The sequence below is a fragment of the Petaurus breviceps genome, unplaced genomic scaffold (assembly GCF_028583685.1).
Source record: "Petaurus breviceps papuanus isolate PSGF00001 unplaced genomic scaffold, PetGlider_PUasm1.0 76, whole genome shotgun sequence".
Taxonomy (NCBI): domain Eukaryota; kingdom Metazoa; phylum Chordata; class Mammalia; order Diprotodontia; family Petauridae; genus Petaurus; species Petaurus breviceps.
The window spans coordinates 22,815,158-22,837,657 of NW_027186473.1; positions in this window are offsets into that span (position 1 = coordinate 22,815,158).

Sequence of the window (22,500 nt, forward strand, 5' to 3'; positions counted from 1 at the left end):
AGTCACTAATTGGAAGAAAAGCAAATAAAATGAACCCTGAAATATCACTTTATTACCATTAAGCTAACTAGATGATTTTGTCCAATCCCTTCATTCTAGACATGAAAATATTAGGGCATACAGAGAGGTAAAATTGCTTTTCCATACAATTTCAGAAAATATACTGAAAGAATAGAGAAACAAGCTGTACAATAATCCCATGAAAGTTAATCTTTGAATTAGGTCATCACTTCTGAAAAAAAAAACTATTTTTCAAGAAACATTAATAAATCATTTATACCCTTTGATCTATATATTTCAATGTTGTCACTAAATTCCACTAAATTACTCAGAGAAATATTACTACATCATAAGATATGATAAATATGAAGAATTCAAAGAAATATGAGACTTATAGTAAGTGATGCAGAATATAGCCAAAATAAAAATTCACACAATTATTCCAATAATAGAAATAAATCCAACATGAGGAGTCAATAACACTCTGATTACGGTAAATAGTTTCATTATAGTATTCATAAGTCATGTCAATAAGCATTTATTTAACTACTATTTGCCAGACATTGTGGTAAGTGCTGGCAATACAAAGAAAGGCAAAAACAATGTGCACCCCCCCCAACTTAAAGAACTCACATTTAGCAGAGAAAATGACATGAAAACAATTGTATACAAACAAGATATATTCAGAATAAATTGGGGACAATTTCCTATACTCATGTCAATATATACCTCCTTTCAATTTATAATAGATGAACTAATAGTGTGGGAAATATGTTCCATAAGGCAGTTTGGGTGTTTATTGGGAAATAATTTCTTTATCAAAAAAGTATCAGTGCATTAATAAATAATAACAATAAATGGTATGTTGTCATGATTTTAAAAAATCTTTATTGGATTTAGTTATGGATTTTTTAAAAAAATCATAAAGTTGAAAATTAAAGTGTATGATAAGGATAATCTTTATCTTGTCAAGAAATAATTAAAATGTTGCAAGATAAAGAAAAGGTATAATTGCATGGAATATATATTTATTTATTTCAATCAATATGTAGCAATTTTAAAATGAAATTAAAGGATAGCTTAGTAGAGTCCGCCTCAAAACCAGGAGGACCTGGCTTAAAGCCCCATCTCTGTCGCATACTATTGTGTGACCATGGGAAAGTCACTTAATGTCTTTGTTGAGATTAACTTCTGAGTTATTAATTATAGAGGAGGCACTGACCTGTATTTGGAGAAGGAGTATCCTCAATTGGATTATTTTCTAATCACTTGTATAGTACTTTTCTCACCAGATATTATACAGTTATAGGAAGAAATAATTTTTGTATAAGAAAAGAGCCACAACTGTGGTTCCTAGGGACATGTAAATCAAAACCTGATATTTCATTTTTACAGCAAGTCCAAGAAAGAGAAAATGAAGACTTCTAAGTTATATCATTGTGATTATGTATTGATGTGTTTGTTTTCCTTGAATGCAAGATATGCTAGGATTTACACATTTTACATGGTATATAAACTATTTGTAAAAATTGTATAAGATTACTATGAAAAAAGGTTAATAAAATAGAATATAACATTTTTAGAAATAAATTCTGGGATTTGCCCTCTCTGCTACCTTTTATAGACTCATGCCAAATATATCTTAAGGTTTTTTTTTTAATTCCACATCAATTTCTAGCACATTTACATCTAACAACTGTTTTTTGCTTGAAATCTTGTTCTGTTTGTTAAATCTCAGCACTGTTTTCATAAAAAATGAAATTCCTTCACCGTCTTTGCCTTTTGTGCTTGGGAGACCCTGTATCCATGACAAATATTTTCCATACTTATTCTCTTGGTGTGAAATGTGCAAATATGCAAAGCAAGTTTTTCATGGATATCAGTTGCTAATAAATGTTATGAAATAGAGATAACATTTGAAATAGACATTCAAAAGAAAAAAAAATAATATAGACAACAATGTCATGAAATAGACACATTTACCAAAACAAATGTGCTTTTTGGACTTATTAATGTTTTGGAAGTTGTGTTAGATGTATAGATTTGTGATCCAGAGATATTTATTGTCTAATACATGGCTAATATCAAGTGGATGAGTGAGTTATATTATTAATCGGTCTATAACTATGCATATTTCTTTCAAATTGATCTTATTTAAGAGACAGATTCAATTTAGAGGAGATTTATATTCAAACCAATTGTAGACACATAACTTTGTATAATTATAAATACTCCTTGTGTAGGGGGTAGTGATTTTCAAAAATGTGCTATCAGTATTTACACATAAATGGATTAATTATAACACCATTCATGTTACAGTGTAATGATGTAACACAGCCATGTCATCTTGCCAGTTAATGTGAACTCAGAAAATAGCAACTTAGCTTTTAAACAGGCTACATTGTGAATTATAAATGTGACCTATATTTGGAAATATCTGGGTCACAGAAGTGTGCTTCTAACACAATCTTCTGAACTGTAATATATCTCAATTGAACATGTTGATTCTTAGAATGCAAATTTTAGACTAGTAAAAATCTTAAAGATCATCTATTCCAATCTCTTCATTCTAGACATGAAAAAACTAGGACATACAGAAAGGTAAAATGGCTTTTCCATACAATTAATGTCAGAGGCAGGTCTAGAATCCAGGTTTTCTTTCTCTTATTCCAGTGTTCTTTCCACTTCACTATTTTCTAATCTCCTTGGCTTAGAAGTGAACCATGAAAATCATACTTCCCCCATCACTCTTACTTCAAGTTGCATGCACCCAATAGCAGATTGGCAAATGAGCAATGTCCAAGAAAGTTTCCAAGATTTCCAACTTTGCCAGAAGTGAGCTTTATTGATAGCTCACACATAATATTGTCCTTTAAAGTCTATAAAGTGCTCTTTCCTCATAACATCTTGCAAGCAAATTTATTTTTATTATTCCTGTTTTACAAATGAGGAAACAGAAGGTGAGAAAAGTTAAATGATTTCCTCATGCTTATATAGCTAGTAACACACCAGATGTTGCTTGCCTCTCCAGAAAGGGCAGTGATCAGAAAAATAAGGCTGAATATGAAGATAGCTATTTAAATACAAGTTGATCTTATGATAATGAATGTTGCAGTTTTTCATTGAAATTAGAATATGGGAAATTAAGATAAAATAGGAAAAGCATAAAGAGATAATTTCCAGACAAGGAGAGATGTTCAGACTAGTTATTTGTCATTAATGGAGATTTGGGTTTTTCTGTTGCTAGACATCTTTAAATACCTTATTGGTTCTCAATTACCTTTAGCTTAAATAAAGCCAATTTTAAAGGAGAGGGTTGGGTCTAGATTGCTTTACAGAAATCTTTTCAGTTTGTTAGTAAAGTAATAATCATAGTAATGATAATTAAATATTATGGCTATGAAGCAACAATTGAAAGCCCTAGATTTAGAGATATATACATTAAATAGGTAAAAGAACTTTCAATAACATACCATATCTCAATTACAGATATAAATCTAAATCTTAAACTATCTATCTATAGTTGTAGATTGAGATATAGGTATAGCTAAGTATATGCATATATAATTATACTACATATTATATATAGTGTAAGTATATGTATATATTTATATAAAACTCTATATATTGTAAAGTATGAGCATATATGTATATGTGTGTATGTATGTGGCATAGTGGAGAGCACTAGTGCTAGAGTTAGGAAGATCTGAGTTTAAATTTGACCTTAGACACTAGCTGTGTGGTACTGGGCAAGTCACAACTTCTGTCTTCTGTTTCCTCTGCTGTAAAATGGAGATAATAAGAACACCTACCTCCTAGGGTTATTATGAGGATGAAATGAGATAATAATTGTATTAAACACAGTAGTAGGCACATAGTAGATGCTCAATAAATTTGTTTTTTCTCCCCTCTCTATTGCTATATATTTTTAAGAAGTCATGGAGTGGGGGGGGGGTGGAGCAGAAGCATGACATTCCCGTGGCTCCAGCTTTCCCAATCCATGTAAAAAGGGAACTCTAAACAAAATTTGGAGCTGAAGAATCCACAAAATGACACAGAGAAGCTTACCTCCCGCTGAGGACAACCAGGCAGGCCAGCAGGAATCAGCCAGCTCAGCGCTCTGGAAGCAAAGCCCAGCCCCACACCAAGGCTTTAAGCCCCAGGGAGGGCCTGACCAGCCACCAGCCAGAGGGACTACAGATTAACAGCAGCAGTGGCAGTTTCTAGATTTATCAACACATAGATGGGAAGGACAAGGTGAGAGGCCAGTGCAGTCTGGACTTTGGGACCCAGTAAGTGGGAGTGCTTGGCTTTTACCCCCAGGGCGAGAAACTGCTGAGACACTGGCATAGCCAGCCAGCTCCACATGGTGGCTTCAGCTCCTGGCCTGCAGAGTGTAGGGGGACCAAGGACCAGTCTGAGGGGTAATTGCTCTTGCTTTAACCTTCTTGGATCTGGATTGCAGTCTAGGGTGGAGGTCCTGGGGTGTGTGTCCAGCTTGCCAGAGCGTGTGAAGACCTCAGAGAGGGCACCCATCTAATACCTCCGGCAGCTGAGAAAACCCCAGTGTTTGGGACGAAAGCTCCCCTGTCTGGTGGCAGAGTCCTACTGTGGCAAAAAGCCAAAAAGTCAAATAATTGAGTGGCAAAATGAGCAGGCAAAGGAAACAAAGCAGGCAGAAGATTCCAACATTACACTCCTATTTTGGGGACAAGAAGGATCAAGTCATGGAACAGGACGAAAACATTGAAGTCAGAACTCCTACACCAAAATCTTCAAAGGAAAATACAAGCTGGTTACAGGCCATAGAGGATGTTCAGAAGCAGATAAGAGAAGTGGAGGAAAAATTGGGAAGAGAAACGAGAACAATGCAAGAAAATTATGAAATGACAGTCAACAGCCTGACTGAAGAAAATAATACCTTAAAAAACAGACAGACTCAAATGGCAAAGGAGGCTCAAAAAGGCAATGAGGAGAAGAATGCCTTAAAAATTCGAATTTGCCAGATGGAAAAAGAATCTCAAAAGCTCAGTGAGGAGAATCATTGCTTCGGAATTAGACTGGAGCAAATGGAAGCTAATGACTTTATGAGAAAACAAGATGCTGTTAAAAAGATCCAAAAAAATGAAAGAAAAGAAGGCAATGTGAAATATCTCATGGGAAAAACCACTGACTTGGAAAATAGATGCAGGAGAGATCATTTAAAAATTATTGGACTACCTGAAAGCCATGACCTAAGTAAGAACATAGAAATCATCCTCCAGGCAGTTCTCAAAGAAAACTGCCCTGATGTTTTAGAACCAGAGGGCAAAATCGAGGTTGAAAGAATCCACCAATCACCTCCTGAAAAAGATCTCAAAAAGAAATCTATTAGGAATATTATAGCCAGGTTCTGGAATTCCCAGATAAAGGAGAGAATATTACAAGCAGCCAGGAAGAAACAATTTGAATATTGTGGAAACACAATCAGAATAACCCAGGATCTGGCAGCTTCTACACTGAGGGATCGAAGGGCTTGGAATGTGATATTCCAGAGGTCAAGGGAGCTGGGATTAAAACCAATAGTCACCTACCCAGCAAAACTGAGTATCATGTTTCAGGGGAAAATATGGTCATTCAGTGGAATAGAGGACTTTCAAGCATTCTTGCTGAAAAAACCAGAGTTGAATAGAAAATTTGACATTCAGATAGAAGAAGCAAGAGAAGCATGAGAAGGTAAACAGGGAAAAGAAATCAAAAGGAACTTATCAAAGTTGAACTATTAACATTCCTACATGGAAAAACAATAATTGTAACTTATGAAACTTTTCTCAGTAGTTGAAGGGATTAGAAATATATATGTGTGTGTGTGTGTGTGTGTGTGTGTGTGTGTATGAGGGTGTATGGGTATATGAATACATATGTGAATGTGTGTATATATGTTTACAGGTATACATAGAGGGCACAGGACCAATTTAACAGGAAAGGATGATACTTAAAAGGTGAAATTAAGAGGTGAGAGGAATATAATGAGAGGAGATGGGGAGAGACATATTGGGGCAACCTCTCATACAGAAGAGGCAAGGGAAAATGGTTACAATGGAGGGGAAGAATAGGAAGGCAAAAGGCAATGGGTCAACCTTATTCCCATTGAATCTGGCTTGAGGAGGGAGTGAAATACACACTAAATAGGGGATCTCACCCTCCAGGAGAATAGGGGGAGAAGGGGATGAGAGGGGGGATGATGGAAGGGAGGGCAGGCTGGGGGGGAGGGAAGTCGGAAGCACCCACTTTTGAAAAGGGACAGGATCAAAGTAGAGAATAGAACAAGTGGGAGGTGGCATAGGAGGGAGTGAAATATAGTCAGTCTTTTACAATATATCTACTATGTTATTGTTTTGCATTAGCCACACATGCACAACCTATACTGAACTGCTTATCTTCCCAGTAAGGGTGGGTGACAAGGGAGGAAGGGAATGAATCTGGAATTGAAAGTTTTAAAATCAAATATTCAAATATATATGTATATATGTGTGTGTATACATATATATATATACACTATTATTAATACTATCTTACATGTAATTGGGAAATAACATATACAGGCACTGAGGCATAGAGGTCCACTGGAAAAGTCTTAAGTGGTAGGGGAGTAAATATGGGAGAGAGCAGATTGGAGGAGGAGGGGATATCCTGTGGGACTGCTATTTTGGGGGGTGGGTAGGGGAAAAACGGGGAGAAAATTTGTAACTCAAAATCTGGCGGAAACGAATGATGTAAATCAGAAGTTAATAAAGCATTAAAAAATAAGTCATGGAGTGGAGGAGTTGGGGTTTATAAAGAAGCATATAGGACATCTATGCTTCTTGAGACCATGGATTCAAATATACATCAATTCAGGCCATGCCTTCACACACAATTTTCATACTCCACTCTTTCGTCAAAGCCACTTAGCTTCGAGTTTTCATTGAAGGTCATTATATTTTAAGCAAATGGAGTATGTATTTTGGAAATGTCTGCCACCAACTGCTTGTGTAGTATTTAAATTGTAGTTGTGTCTCATTTTGATAATTACATAGCTCTAAATACACTCCTAGGCTGGAGTGTTGAAAGTATCTCTGAGAGCAAAAAAAAGTCCTTTTTTAATTTTTTTGCAGTTCATATTTTATTAACAGGCACTTACAGGCACTCTTGTTTTGTAGTGTTTTCCTGGAACTCATTTAAATAAATTGGCATCACACCTGGAAGGAAAAAAAAGTAAATGTCTTTGCAATTCAGTTTAAAATAGCTAGCATAATAACATTCATCATGATTATATCAATTACATTTAATAAGTCATCATTAATACTTCCACTTTCATTTACCACTATATCTAAGACTCTTTTGAAATATCCCTATTTTTGCAGGCATATGTGTATAATTTTTAGCAAATTGGTTTAATTCATTCTTGAGATGTAAATATACATGCAAAATAAAACAAATTTATTTCATCAAAGTCATTTTATTTACCAACGAACAGTTTATAGCATACACAACTTCATTTAAATTAAAAGAAAATATATTTTTTAAAACTTGGACAATAGTTTATGATTATACAGGTTAAATTAAATTGAAAATAATAAAAAGCAATTATACCTTAATAAGACATTGATATTCTGATATCCTAGAATCATAGGATCTTAAATTTGGAGCAACAATGGACAATAGAAATCACTCCTTTTCATTTTATGGATGATGATTCTAAGGTTAAGGAAGTTTACAGGATTTCACCAGTGTTACAGAGCGAATAAGAAAAAGGGATTTATATACAGGTCCTTTTACTCTAAATCTAGCCATCTTTTCTATTACCTCTCTGACTGTCTTAAAATTAGAAAACCCAGGACCAACTCTCTCTCTGTCTGTCTGTCCTCTCTCTCTCCTGTGTTTCCCTCCATAGATTAGGTAGACAGAAAAATATTGATAAATTGGTCAGTGAATAGATAGATGGATTGATATATTCATATATGTATAGTATTCATATTCCTTTAGAGCTATAGACCCATATATGTGTGTTCAATGAATACTTGCATATGAATGAAGAAAAATTGGCCAGTGATACTTGCACTACTTATCTTATAAGTTAATGGAAATAAAAACATTATAAATCTGATTTTCATTCATTTGTTTATTCATTTATTTATTTTTATTTATGCATGAATTCATTTTTTTTAGTGTTTTTCATTCATTCATTCATTTGTTATTTATTGGCTTATTTATTTAGACCCAAGCCTCTGATTTCAAAGGAATTTCTATTCTGGAAGTGCCCTATATTAATATAAGACAATTAGTCAATTAATTCAAAGTCCTAAGTATGAACTGGGGTACTAAGGGAATAAATTACTAACACATTCTCATAAAAACAGAGTATGTATTAGGCATAAAATGAACCCAAGTCTTCCTGACTCCAATGGTAATCCCCTATGTAGTATAATGCTTGCTTCTCTAAGTTATCATAAAAGTTAAAAATAGCACAGATATTTTAAATGCAAAATTTAGTTAATATAATAGATAATTTTTTTAAAGGGACCTATCTTGAAATGAGGCTTTTTGAAATTATCTTCATTTTTTACATAAAAGGATATTAGAATACAAGTTTGTTTTTCTACATAAATTTTGTTGAGTATATTTATTCAGCTTTCTTTCATTTTATTTTATAAAGCAATAAACATTTATTAAGCACCTACTATGTCCTTGGCAATGTGCTATGCCAATATTATGCTAAGCCCCTTATCTTAAGGAATTTAGACCATCCTTAATTTTCTTTTCTTTTTATTATTTTTGTTTAAAGTTTGATTTCCAAATTTTATCCCTCTTCTATCCCCTCCATAATATGGTAAGCAATCAAGTATAGATCATGCATACATAATCATGCATAACATTTCTGTGTTAGTTATTTTGTACGAGAAGACCAAAAAAAAAAAAGAAAGTGAAAAATAGCATAATTCAATCAGTATTCAAAAAAAATCAGTTTTTTTTTTCCCCACTGTAGGCAGATAGTTTGCTTCATCATTAATCTTTTGGAATTGTCTTAGATAATTGTTTTTTTCTGAGAAGAGCTAGGTCATTCACAACTATTATTGTGTACAATGTTCTCCTGATTCTATTCACTTCACTATGCATCAGCTTGTATAAATCTTTCCAGGTTTTTCAGAAATCATCCTGCTGGTCATTTCTTATAGCACAAAAATATTCCATTACATTCATATACCACACTTTGTTTATCCATTCCCCAACTGATGGGCATCTCTTCAATGTCTAATTCTTAGCCACCCCCCAAAAAAAGATGCTATAAATATTTTTCTAGAAAGAGCTCCTTTGTGCCATTTTAGATGTCTTGGGGATATAAAACTAGCAGTGGATCAAAGCATATACACAGTTTTATTGCCCTTTGTGCACAGTTCCAATTGCTCTCCTCAGAAGGGCTGATCAGTTCACAACTCCACCCAAAACACATTAGTGTCTCTACTTTCCTACATCCCCTCCAACATCCAAAAATTTCCTTTATTTGTCATATTAATCAATCTAATAAGTGTAAGGTGGTACCTCAGAATTATTTTAACTTCCATCTATCTAATCAATATGATTTAGAGTTTTTTTCATATTATAGATGGCTTTGATTTCTTTGAAAACTGACTGTTCATATCCTTTGACCATTTATCAGATGGGGAATGACTTGTATTTTTATAGATTTGACTCAGTTCCCTATATATTTTAGAAGTGAGGTCTTTATAAATCATACTTATTACAATTTTCCTCCAGTTTTGTGCTTTCCTTATAATTTTAGTTGCATTGTTTTTTTGGGCAAAAACTTTAATTTTATATATTCAAAATTATCTGTATATCATTTTGTAATGTTCTCTGTATCTTTTTTGGTCCTAAATTCTTCTGTTATCCATTAATCTGGCAGATAATCTATACCATGCTCTCTTACTTTCCTTGTAGTATCATTGATTATGTGTAAATTACAACCCATTTTGATCTTATCTTGGGTGTAAGATGTGAAATGTTGATCTATACCTAGTTTCTGTCATACTAGGTTTCCAGTTTTCCAGCAGTAATTGTCAAATAATGGGTTTTTGTCCCCAAAACTTGGATATTTGGGTTTATCATATAGCAGATTACTGTGTTCATTTGCTATGATGTAATTTGTACCTAATCAGTCCCACTGATCTACCAATCTATTTCTTATCCATTACCAGACTTTTGATAATCACCATTTTGTAACATTTTTAAATTTGATACAGCTAGAACACCATATTTTTCATTTTTTCATTGTTTCCTTTCTTATCCTTGAGATTTTGTTCTTCCAAATGAATTTTATTATTGCTAGCTCTATAAAAAATATTTTGATAATCTTATTGTTGTATCACTGAATAAATAGATTAATTTAGGCAGAATTATAATTTTTATTATATTTGCTCAGAGTAACCAAAAGCAATTTTCCCCCCAATTCTTTAGATTGGACTTTATTTGTGTGAAAAGTGTTTTATAGTTGTGTTCATATAGTTTCTGGGTCTGTCTTGGCAGGTAAACTAAGAAGTTTGTTGTTTTTGCTTTTTGAAGGGGAGAGGACAGGGCAGTTGGGGTTGTGACTTGCCCAATGTCACACAGCTAGTAAGGGTTAGGTGTCAGAGGCCAGATTTGAACTCAGGTCCTCCTGACTCCAGGGCCAGTGCTCTATTCACTGTGCCACCTACCCTCCCTGACTACCAAGTATTTTGTATTTTCTACAGTTATTTTAAATGGAATTTGCCTTTCTTCTTCTGGCTGCTGGGCTTTGTTAGTAATATATAAAAATGCTGATGATTTATGTGGGTTTATTTTACATCCTGCAACTTTGACAAAGTTGTCAATTATTTCAAGTATCTTCGGAGTTGATTATCTAGGATTTTCTAACATTATGTGCAAAGAGTGATATTTTTGTTTCCTCATTGTTTATTCTAATTACTTTCATTTCTTTTTCTTCTCTTATTGCTATAGCCAACATTTCTAGTACAATGGTAAATAATAGAGGAGATCATGGGTATCCTTGTTTTACCCCTGATCTTTTTGGAAAGGCTTATAGCTTATTGCCATTACAAATAATGCTTGCTGATGGTTTTAGATAGATTTATCATTTTATGGAACACACATTATTTCTATTATCTCTCTTGTTTTTAAAAGGAAGGGATGCTAAATTTTGTCATTTTTCTACGTCTATTGAGATAATCATATGATTTCTGTTAGTATTGTTATTGATTATGCTGATTATTTTCCTAATATTGATCCCACCCTGCATTCCTGGTATAAATTCCACCTGGTTGTAGTATATGATCTTTGTGATATATTTCTGTAATCTTTTAGCTAGTGTTTTATATAGAATTTTTGCATTATTATTCATTAGGAAAATTTGTCTATATTTTTTCTCTGTTTTGTCTTTTCCTAATTTAGGTATAAGCATCACATTTATGTCATAAAAGGATTTTTGTAGGAGTCCACCTATTTTTCCAAATACTTTATGCATTAACTATTCTTAAAATGTTTGTTAGAATTAACTTGGAATTCATCTGGTCCTGGGAATTTTTTCTTAGGAAGTTCATTGATGGCTTCTTAATTTATTTTTCTGAGATTCAATTATTTAAATATTTTACTTTTCTTATGTTAATCTGGGTATTTATATTTTGGTAGATATGCATTCATTTTATATAGATCATCAAATTTTTTGGCATATAATTGATCAAAATAGTTCCTAATTTTCTCTTCATTGGTGGTGAGCTCACTCTTTTGTTTTTGATACTAGTAATTTGTTTTTCTTCTTTTCTTCAATCAAATTGAAACTAGTTTATTTTATTGGATTTTTTTTCATAAAACCAGTTCCTAGTTTTATTTACTAGTTCAGTGGTTTTCTTAATTTCAATTTTATTAATCTCTCATTTCAATTTCAGGATTTACAATTTGGTGTTTAATTGGGTATCTTTAATTTGTTCTTTTTCTAATGTTTTTAGTTGCATGCCCCATTCATTGATCTGTTTTTTCTCTGTTTTATAGATTTAAACAATTAGAGACATAAAATTTCCCCTAAATATGGCTTTGACTATGTCCCATAAATTTTGACATGTTTCATTGTTGTCATTTTATTTAATAACATTATCAATATGATATGGGATTTCTCATGTTTTCTCTTTCTTGTTTCTTTTTTCATGTTTTTATATTTCCTCTGAGTCTTGTATTTGGAGGTCATTTTTTTCCCAACTCTTTTTTTTTTTTTTGCTTTTTTTGCTTTTTGGAGGGCAATTCGAGTTAAGCGACTTGCCCAAGGTCACATGGCTAGTTTTTGTGTTAAGTGTCTGAAGCTGGATTTCAAATCAGGTCCTCCTGACACCACGGCCAGTGCTCTATTTACTGCACAACCTAGTAGCCCCTTAACTCTCATCTTTTAATTAGGAATGCTTGGAAGTCTTCTATTTATGTAAATATCCATTATTTTCCCTAAAAGGTTATGACCATTTTTCCTGGCTAAGTGATTCTTGGTTGTAATCCTAATTCCTTTGCCTTTCAGTATATCACATTCTAAGCTTTCTGATTTGTTAATGTGGAAGCTACCAAATCCTGTATAATCTTGACCATAGCTCCACAATATTTGAATTGTTTCTTTCTAGCTCCTTGCAGAATTTTCTCCTTTATCTGTGAGCTCTAGAATTTGGCCATGATATTCCTGGGAGTTTTCATTTGGGGATTTCTTTCAGGTGGTGATCAATGGATTCTCTCAATTTTTATTTTGCCCTCTGATTCTAATATATCAGGGCAGTTTTATTTGATAATTTCTTGAAAGATGTTTTCTAGGTTTTTTTTTAATCATGGCTTTTAGGTAAACCAAGAATTCTTATATTATCTCTCCTAGATCTATTTTCTAGTTCTTTTTCTAATGAGAAATTTCATATTTTCTTCTTTTTTTCTTTTGTTTTATTGTATCTTCATGTCTCGTAGTCATTAGTTTTCATTTGCTCAATTCTAATTTAAATATATATATATATATATATATATATTCTTCAGTGAGCTTTTGTACTCCCTTTTCCATTTGGTCAATTCTATTTTTTAGGGATTTATTCTCCTCAGTAAATTTTTGTATATCTTTCTCCATGCTATTGACTTTTTTCATGGTCCTCTTACATTATTCTCATTTTTCCCCTCACCCAATTTTTATTCTACTTCTCTAATTTGCTTTTCAAAATACTTTTTATGCTCTCCCAGGAATTTTTTTGGGGGGCTGAAACCAAATTACATTTTTCTTTGAAGCTTCATATGTAGCAATTTTGACTCTATAGTCCTCTTCTACGTTTATACCTTGGTTCTCCCCGTCACCCTAGTAACTTCTCTGGTTGAGTTCTTTTCTTGGTTTTTGTTCCTTTTTTCCTACCTTTTTTGTGACAGCATTTTTATGTAAGAATTCAGCTCTGGTACTGCACTGTCCTGAGTATTGTGTGCTGGGGCTCAGTGTTTTACTGATGGCCTTCACTGGGCTTCAGGGCTTGACTGTTTGCTTTTACTGGAGGGAAGGCTACACTTCTGGCTTGTACTGGGGGGGGGGGTGCTGCCCTGTTGCCTTCCCCTGGGTATGAAGTTTAGGTGCTGGACTGCCTCAGGTTTGAGGCCCTGCTTCTGGGTTACTGTGGAAACAGGTTATCCCTGCTGGCAGGTCCCTAGGTCAGGTTTTCTCTCTTTGCCAGCCCTGAGGCCAGGCTTCACTGCTGGTCAGCAACAGGGTAACGGTCTCTCTGGTGCTAGGAATGGGGTCTTACTGTGCTTCTCAGACTGCTTACTTGCCTAGGGGGCTAATAATTTGCAGGGAGTCAGAGCCTCCCTGATGGATTGCCCCAAGTCTGAAGTCTTGTTGTAAGCCTCCTGTTATGAGGCTGACTGCTGCAGCTGCTGCTGCTCTTGGACCTCACTGTCCACCAAATTCAGTGAAACAGACCTTTTCTGGAGTGTTGGTAAGCTAATTCCCTGCTCCTAGACCAGTTCTGATGCAGTTTTTCTAGTGGTTTAGAGAGGAATTTCAAAGGGTTTCAGAGGCTTCCTTCCTTACTGCACCATCTTGGTACCAAAAGTCCTGCTGTATTTTAATTTTTAAATAGCTATTATAACCTTCAGAGACCTCTCTCATCTTTCTTCCTACTTTTTCCTATTTTCCCATGCCAGTTTATATTAAAGTGATCTTGATCATGCTACAAAACACTAAACCTGCTCATGACTTAGGATTGGTAGATATCAGGAGAAATGAGATAATAGAATTTCAATAAATCCACCTTATAGCTTAATCTGCACATAAAACAGCAACAGTTTCTAATGGAAGCAAGCTTTCATACTAATGTGGCTCACTGTGGGAAAATAGATTAAATGAATGTGGGTCACCACTGGTGGCACATTTCACTCCTGTTTTTAAAACTGACTAAATGAATTCAGCTGACAATATTGGAATGACCATAATTTTTCATAAGAAAATTCAGAGGTGATTTTAATAATTTGGGGCATTTATACCTCAAAAAGGATGCTGTGTAATTAAAGCAGCAATTCACCTTAATTGCAAGAAGAGGATAATTACTTGAAAATGAGCCACACAATTTAATTGGGTAAAAATAAAATCATATAGTTCTTAAACAAGAAAAAAGTATTTTTCTTTTAATTTTTTTTGGGCACTCCATTACATTTCATTAGAACTTAACTTCTATACTGTGATGCTCTTATCTGAAAGAGTCCAGATCTTACCTATTATTTTTTGATAAATGACCCCACAGGGTTAAGTCCTACTGTTGTAATGGAAATAAGTGCTATGATATCTCTACTAACTTGGCACCAAGAAATTGTAATATAAGTAGTAATGCATTATGATGGCACATCTTATTTACACAAGGGAAATTTAAATTTCTTTGCTTACTAATAATTTTTAGAGTCTATTGAATTCAAATCATACAGCTTGCTGCAAAAAAAAAAAATACATTGAGCAAGTATGAGTATAAAAATCTGGGCAAAGCCGTGAAGAAGGAAACAAAAGCTCATAATTGGGATTCCAGGTCTTAATGTCACTTCATGGCCCAGAGTCAGTTGTTCAGTCTCTACCAAAGCCCAATATACATCATACAACTGCTTTTCAAAAGGTGTATATTGCACTCCAGATGAAGGAAGTTCCCTGGACCAAAATCCTAAAGGTACATTTCGGCTATATTGTTTCTGCCACAAACTCTGGTCTCCATAATCATCCTGTATAGTCACTTGTAATTGCACTGGACCATTCTGCATAGGCCATAAATTTAGAGCCAGTTGTATAGCAGCTTTGACACCCTCAAAAGCTTTACTCTGCTCAAGTCCCCAGTCAAATTCATATTTCTTCCTGGTAACATTATATAAGGGTTTAAAAATCTGTCCCAGGTGTGGAATGTGGTACTCTGCTCCACCCTTTAGCAAATTCCCTCCATCACATGATCTATGTGATTACATTCAGCCTATTAGGGGGCAGAGTTTACTTTCAAATCAGGGAAGGTCTTCAAACTCCCCGCTAGGTCTATTAAGGGGCAGGAAAGTTCTTCAAATTCCAATTCTCATTACAAGTAGAAAAAGATGTAGATTGATTGGAATCTTTCATTATACATCTATAAATGCCAAGAAATGTGAAAACAACAACCACTTGAAGTAAATTAGATTTACTGAAATTAAATAGTGTGTAATTTTTTTTGAAGTGACAAACTTTTTTTTTACATTTTTTAACTTATTGCTACTTATTTAATTTCTTTTAACATGTGTTTTTGAAACTTTGAGTTCCAGAGTCTTTCCTTTCTTCCCTCCTCACCCAGCCTCACTGGGAAGACAAGCAATTCAATATAGTTTATACATGTGTAGTTACGTAAAACATTTCCATAGTAGTTATATTATAAAAGACTAACTATATTTCCCTTCATCCTATCCCGCCCCCCAATTATTCTATTTTCTACTTTGACACTGTCCCTTTTCAAAAGTGTTTGCTTCTAACTAGCCTCTGCCCCAGTCTTCCCTCACTTCTAACATCCCCTCTTTTATTCCCTTCCCCTATGCTTTCCTGTAGGGTAAGATACCCAGTTGAATATGTATGTTATTCCTTCTTTAAGCCAAATTCAGTTTGAGTAAGGTTGACCCATTCCTTTTCATTTTCCTGCTCTTCCCCTCCATTGCAACAGAATTCTCTTGGCTCTTTTATATGAGAAAATTTACCCTAATTTATCTCTCCTTTTCTCCTTCTTCCATTATATTCCTCTCTTGCCTCTTAATTTTATTTTTTAGATATCATCCCTTCATATTCAACTCATCCTGTGCCCTCTAAGTATACATGTACACACATATACACACACGCATATATATATATATATATATATATATATACTCTCCTATGTATACATAAATATGTATGTATACATATATATATACACACACACACACATATATTCCCTTCAACTACCCTCATATTGAGAAAAGTTTCATGAGATACAATTATAATTTTTCCATGTAGGAATGTAAATAGTTCAACTTTAATAAGTTCTTTATGATTTCTTTTTCCTGTTTACCTTCTCATGCTTCTCTTGCTTCTAGTATTTGACAGTTAAATTTTCTGTTTAGCTCAGGTTTTTTCATCAAGAATGCTTTAAAATCCTCTATTTCATTGAATAGCAATATTTTTGCCTGAAGCATCATACTCAGTTTTGCTGGGTAGATGATTCTTGGTTTTAATCCTGGCTCATTTGACCTCTAGAATATCATATTCCAAGCCCTCAGATCCCTTAATGTAGAAGCTGCTAGGTCTTATGTTATCCTGACTGTGTCTCCACAATACTCATATTGTTTCTTACTGACTGCTTTAAGTATTTTCTGCTTGATCTGGGAAATCTGGAATTTGCCTATAATATTCCTAGGAGTTTTCTTTTTGTGATCTTTTTTAAGAGGCTGTGGGTTAATTCTTTCAATTTCCATTTTGCCCTCTGGTTCTAGAATATTAGGGCAATTTTACTTGATAATTTCTTGAAAGATGGTGTCTAGGCCCTTATTTTGATCATGGCTTTCAGGTAGTCCAGTCATTTTAAAATTATCTCTTCTGGATCTATTTTCCAGATCAGTGGTTTTTCCAATGAGATATTTCACATCGCCTTCTATTTTTTCATTTGTTGCATCTGTTTTAGAGTATCTTGATTTCTCATAAAGTCATTAGCTTCTAGTTGCTCCAGTCTAATATTGAAGGGATTATTCTTTTCAGTGAGTTTTTGAAATTCCTTTTCCATCTCACAAATTCATCTTTTTAAGGTATTTTTCTTCTCATTGGCTTTTTGGGCCTCTTTTGCCATTTGAGTTAGTCTACTTTTTAAGGTGTTATTTGTTTTGGTATTTTTGGGGGGTTGTAGCAGCAAGCACCCCAGTGTCCCCAGGGTGGCTGCCAACACAGGTTCTTAGATCTGCTTTACTAAAGGAAAGCAACTCAAAATAGGTTAACAATCTTGCTTTAATCAAATATATGTCATTTACCTAGTTCAGAGGAAAAAGTTCAGCACGCTGAACTTCAGAGAATACAAACAAGTTATGGGCAGAAAACAAATTCAGAGAAACATCAGCAGACAGGCTTCCAACTGTCTTACCATTACATCTATACCTAGTCAGTTATCAGAGAGGGAAGAACCGACATCTGGGTTTTCAAAGCTGGGGGGTTCAATGGCTGCCCAGATTCTCTTCTGGTCAAATCACACAACTCTTGTAAAAGTGAGCCCTGAAGCAGTACCTCACATCAGGGTATATATAGCCTCCTCCTGGCTCAGAGAATGTCATAACCCTCTTGACCCACTGCCCAATCACAAAGCACCAAGGTGTGGGCATTCCTAAAAAACATGCCTCCTGCCACAGGCTCCAGGTAACCCCATTCAGCCTATAAGGCGGCAGAGCATATTTTCAAATCAAGGAAGGTTCTTAGATTCACTTAAGCCTATCAAAGGGCCTTAGGGGCAGGGAAGATCTTAAATTCCCATTCCCATAGCAGGTATCCTTTAGCAGGCTTTTTTGACTCACTTTTCATGATTTTTCTCTTCATTCTCTTCCCAGTTTTTCCTTCACTCCTCTTACTTGATTTTCAAAATCCTTCTTGAGCTCCTTCATGCCTGTAACCAATTCATATTTTCTTGGAAGCATTTGATGTAGGAGTTCTTACTTCATTGTCCTCCTCCAGTTCCATGCTTTTATCCTTTTTCTCCCCAACAAGAATTATATGGTCTATTTGTGCTTCCTCTGCTTGCTCATATTGCTAGCCAATTACTTGACTTTTGAGCTCTTTGCCAGGGTAGAGCTCTGCCTCCAGAATGGAGAGAGCTGTGTCCCAAACTGCTGGGGTTTTGTAGCTTCTGGAACTATCAGTTGGGTGCCCTCTATGGAGACCCTACAAGCTCTGGCACACTGACCTCACACCCTAGGACTAATACCCAAGGCTGTAATCCAGATCCAAATAGGTTAAAGCAGAAGTGATTACCCTCCGAGTGGTTGTGTGGACCCCCTAATAATCTGCAGTCTACAAGCTCTGGAAGCAGCCATGCGGCATAGGCTGCAACTGCCAGTGGCCCTGGGGGTGGGGGCTGGACTACACTCTTCTGTCTCTCTGTTTCTAACAGAGTTGCCCACTGACCTTTTGCTTTGTCTTTGGCATTTATGGTTTGAGAATTCTGGAAACCACCGCAGCTGCTGGTGACCCACTCTCCTGAAGTTTACTCTGGATGCTGCTGGTCAGGGCTGCCCTGGGGCCAGAAGCAGCTCACAGGGGACTGTGATCAGCTTCCAGCATGCTGCGATAGGCCTTTCCTGTTGGCCTGCCAGGGTGCCTTCAGCGGAAGATTTCTCTTTGTCTCTTTGTGGGTTCTGTAGCTTTAAAATTTGTTTAGAGTCACTTTTTTTTTTTTTTTACAGATTATTGGAAGTGGTTGGAGCTGGAGCTGTCACCAAGTTTGTGCTTTTACTCCGCCTTCTTGGCTCTGCCAACCATGTGTAATTCTGATGCCATTAGTTCATCAATTCATTCAAAAGTAATTTATTGAGACCAAGTATATGTCTTTAACTATTTAGTCCACTTATGACACAGTGATGAATACATGGTTTCCATACTATGATGTCTGCCCTTAAAAATGTAAATGCAGATATTTGGATGCAGATATAAGATTTTTGACACGTAGTTATGGGATTCTTAAAAGAAATTTGGAGAGTCAGAAGATAAGGATTCTAGCCCTAGCTTTGCACCTCACTAGCTATGTGAAAATCGCAAATTTCTTAACTTTTATGGCTTTCATCTTCTGTAAATATTTTTTTAAGCAATTGGAGTTAAGTAACTTGCTTAAGATTACACAGCCAGTTATTTTTGTGTGGGTGCCAAGTATCTGAGTCCGGAACCGATCTCGGGTCTCCTGATGGTGGGGCTGACACTCTTACTCACTGCGCCACCTCGCCACCCCTAAGCAATTGGGGTTAAGTAACTTGCTCAAGGTTACACGGCCAGTTATTTTGTGGGAGTGTTAAGTATTTGAGGCTGGAACTGATCCCAGGTCTCCAGACTCTAGGGCTGGCACTCTTATTAACTGTGCCACCTGGCTTCCCCCATAAATATATTTTTAAAAAAGCTGGATTAGAAAATTTTAAGCCAATTTTCAGGTCATTCTCTGATTTATCACTCTTTATCATTTTGCCCATTTCCCTTGAGAGAAGGTGCACAAAGGATAGTATGTTTTTAATTAAGATATGGGTTCAAATCCTGCCTCAGGTAATTGTCAGCTCTATGAATCTGGGCAAATCACTTATCCCTCTCTCAATCTTTGTTTCTTCATCTGTAAAATTGGGGGAGGGTATTGCATTTGAAAATCTCAAAGTTCCCTTCTAGGTATAAATGTATAATTCAATGACCCCCGACCATATTAAAATTCAGTGGGACTCTTGGAAACGCTAAGCAATGACAAATGACACCTAAAAGTGGTATGAGTGCCTCATAGGCAGAATAGGTGAAGTTTAACTAGACTCTAAAACATGGTGTGTGGGGCTGGGGGTGGATTAAGGTGAGTCAATAGATTACGTGCTAAATACAAGTTAATAGTATGGCATGACAGCCATAAGAGCATACCATGATTTTCAAAGGATTTGTGTTTTGTTTTTGTTTTTTTACATTATAGAGAATCTCTCCAGCCCTATAGAATATAGCCTCTCTATTACTGAAAATAACAGCTAGACAATGTATAGTTCTATACATTCTTCAAATTTATTTACATCAACAAATAAATCAATAGACATTTATTAAGCACTTACATTATGCCAGAGACTGTACTTCCCAGGTACTGTACTGTGAGATGAGCCAGTCTCACTGGATTGAAGAGTGTGTGTCAGGGAGTAAGGCATCAGAAGATGTGAAAGGTATGAGGGAGCTACTTTAGGTAGGGCTTTGAATGGCAAACAGAATTTTTCATTTGTTCGAAGAAGCAATAGGAAACCACTGGAGTTAATTGAGTAGGGCTGTGTGTGTCATGATCAGGCCTGCATTTTAGGAAAATCACTTTAGTGGCTGAATAGAGGATGGATTAGAGTGAGGAGAGACTTGAAGCAGGCAGAATGCCCACACCCCCACCTCCAGCAGGCTATTGCAGTCATCCTGGGCTGAGGTGGGAAGAGGCTTTATAAGAGTGATGGAAATATCAGAATAAAAAAATGGAGGTGGAAGGGGAATTTGAGAGATGTTTCAAACTGGTAACAGATGTTATAAAATCAAACAGAATCGATAATAACTTAGATATGGGGGATAGTGAGGAATCCAGAATAACTCCTAGGTTGTGAAAGAGGAGGGGGAGGAGAAGGGATGAGGGAGAGAGAGAGAAATAGACAGAGAGAGACAGAGACAGAAAGAGAGACAGAGACAGAGAGAGATGATGAGATCAGCAGATGAAGTAGTTTAGAAGGACAAGGACAAGAAGGCTGAGGATAGAACCTTGAGGAACACCTGTGTTTAGAAGGCTTGTTATGGAGGGCATTCTAGCAAAAAAGAAAGGTAGGCGGAAAACCAGGAAAGAGTTTTGTCCTGAAAAACTAGAATGAGAAAAAAAAAACTAGAGAAAGAGGGAGTATCAGGGAGGGAAGAGTGATCCATACTGTCAAAGGATGCAGAAAGGTCATGTATTATCTCATTTGATCCTCAGATCACCCATGTGAGGTGCAATGATTGTATCCATTGTACAAATGAGGAAACTGAGAGTTTAAGTAACTTGCCCATTGTCGAGTCACTCTGCTACTAAGTACCAGGGTTAAGAAATGAAACCTGTTCTCCCTGACTCCAGGCTTAGCACTTTTTATACTACTTTAGGATGATACTTAATTATGGCAATGTATAATATAGTGTATAAAGCTATATAAGTCTGTTCCGTTTAATGCGCAATGCCTTTTTATTTCTAATTTGTCCTGAACGCCAAAATCAAAGGAACAGTAGATGGAAGCTAGAGAGAGATATATTTAGGTTTGAGGAAAATGCAACTACTAGCAAGGTAGCAAGTAACTACCTTGATTCCCACCACCTGAAAAACACTTGTGTTTTATTTAACCCTATCCTCTGTACTCTCTAATGCCCTTAATTGGATCTTGGGGGTAGTTAGACTCTATCATTGGCTCCAGTCCCAATCAGTGGTGTTCCCTCAAATGTGGACAATCCCTTGCACCCCAGTTCCATTTATCCACTTAACCACTGGATTTGAACTATTCATTTCAAAGGCATAATAGCAAATATACAAATGTACTCTGCAACCTGTGGGGAGTAGCTTCCCCCCAAAAAAGTCTCCCATACTACTTTATGCTCTGGAGAAGGAAGGGTTTTAGTTTCTCAATTTACTCAAATCCTAACATAGAACAATGGCAGGCTCCAAGTCTAAACCTTTCTTTGGTGTCAAGGCCTAAGGACCCTGATCTTGCTCCCCTAGTCACTGGTTGCAGTATTTCACCCTGAATCCTAATTCCATGGGCATTCATCATGTCTCAGACTCCCAGGTCCAGTGGGAATTACTGACTTCATGTACCACTAAGCACAAATGGGACAGATCAAAGACAGAAATACCTCAAACCCATTTCTCAAAGTCATGTGTTCTAGAAGGTGAGAAGTAAAGGGAAGGAATCCTTTCTCCCCTCACCAGCTCTGGTCATGACATAGTGCTAAGAGTGAATCTTTACTTTCCCTGGTCACTGACTGGGAAAAGAAAGAGCAGGAAAGAGAACAAGATTGATCCATTTTGAGAGTTTTAAAGTCAAAGCTTGTTCTGGCTAAAAGCTCAAAGGAAGCTATTCTCATCTATGTGGTAAGGAAATGCAGGAAGTCTCCCAAGAGAATGCCTCCATGTGAAATGATCAGAGAATGCACAGAAACATACTTATTAAATAAAGAAAAAGAAAGGAAGGAAGGAAGGAAGGAAGGAAGGAAGGAAGGAAGGAAGGAAG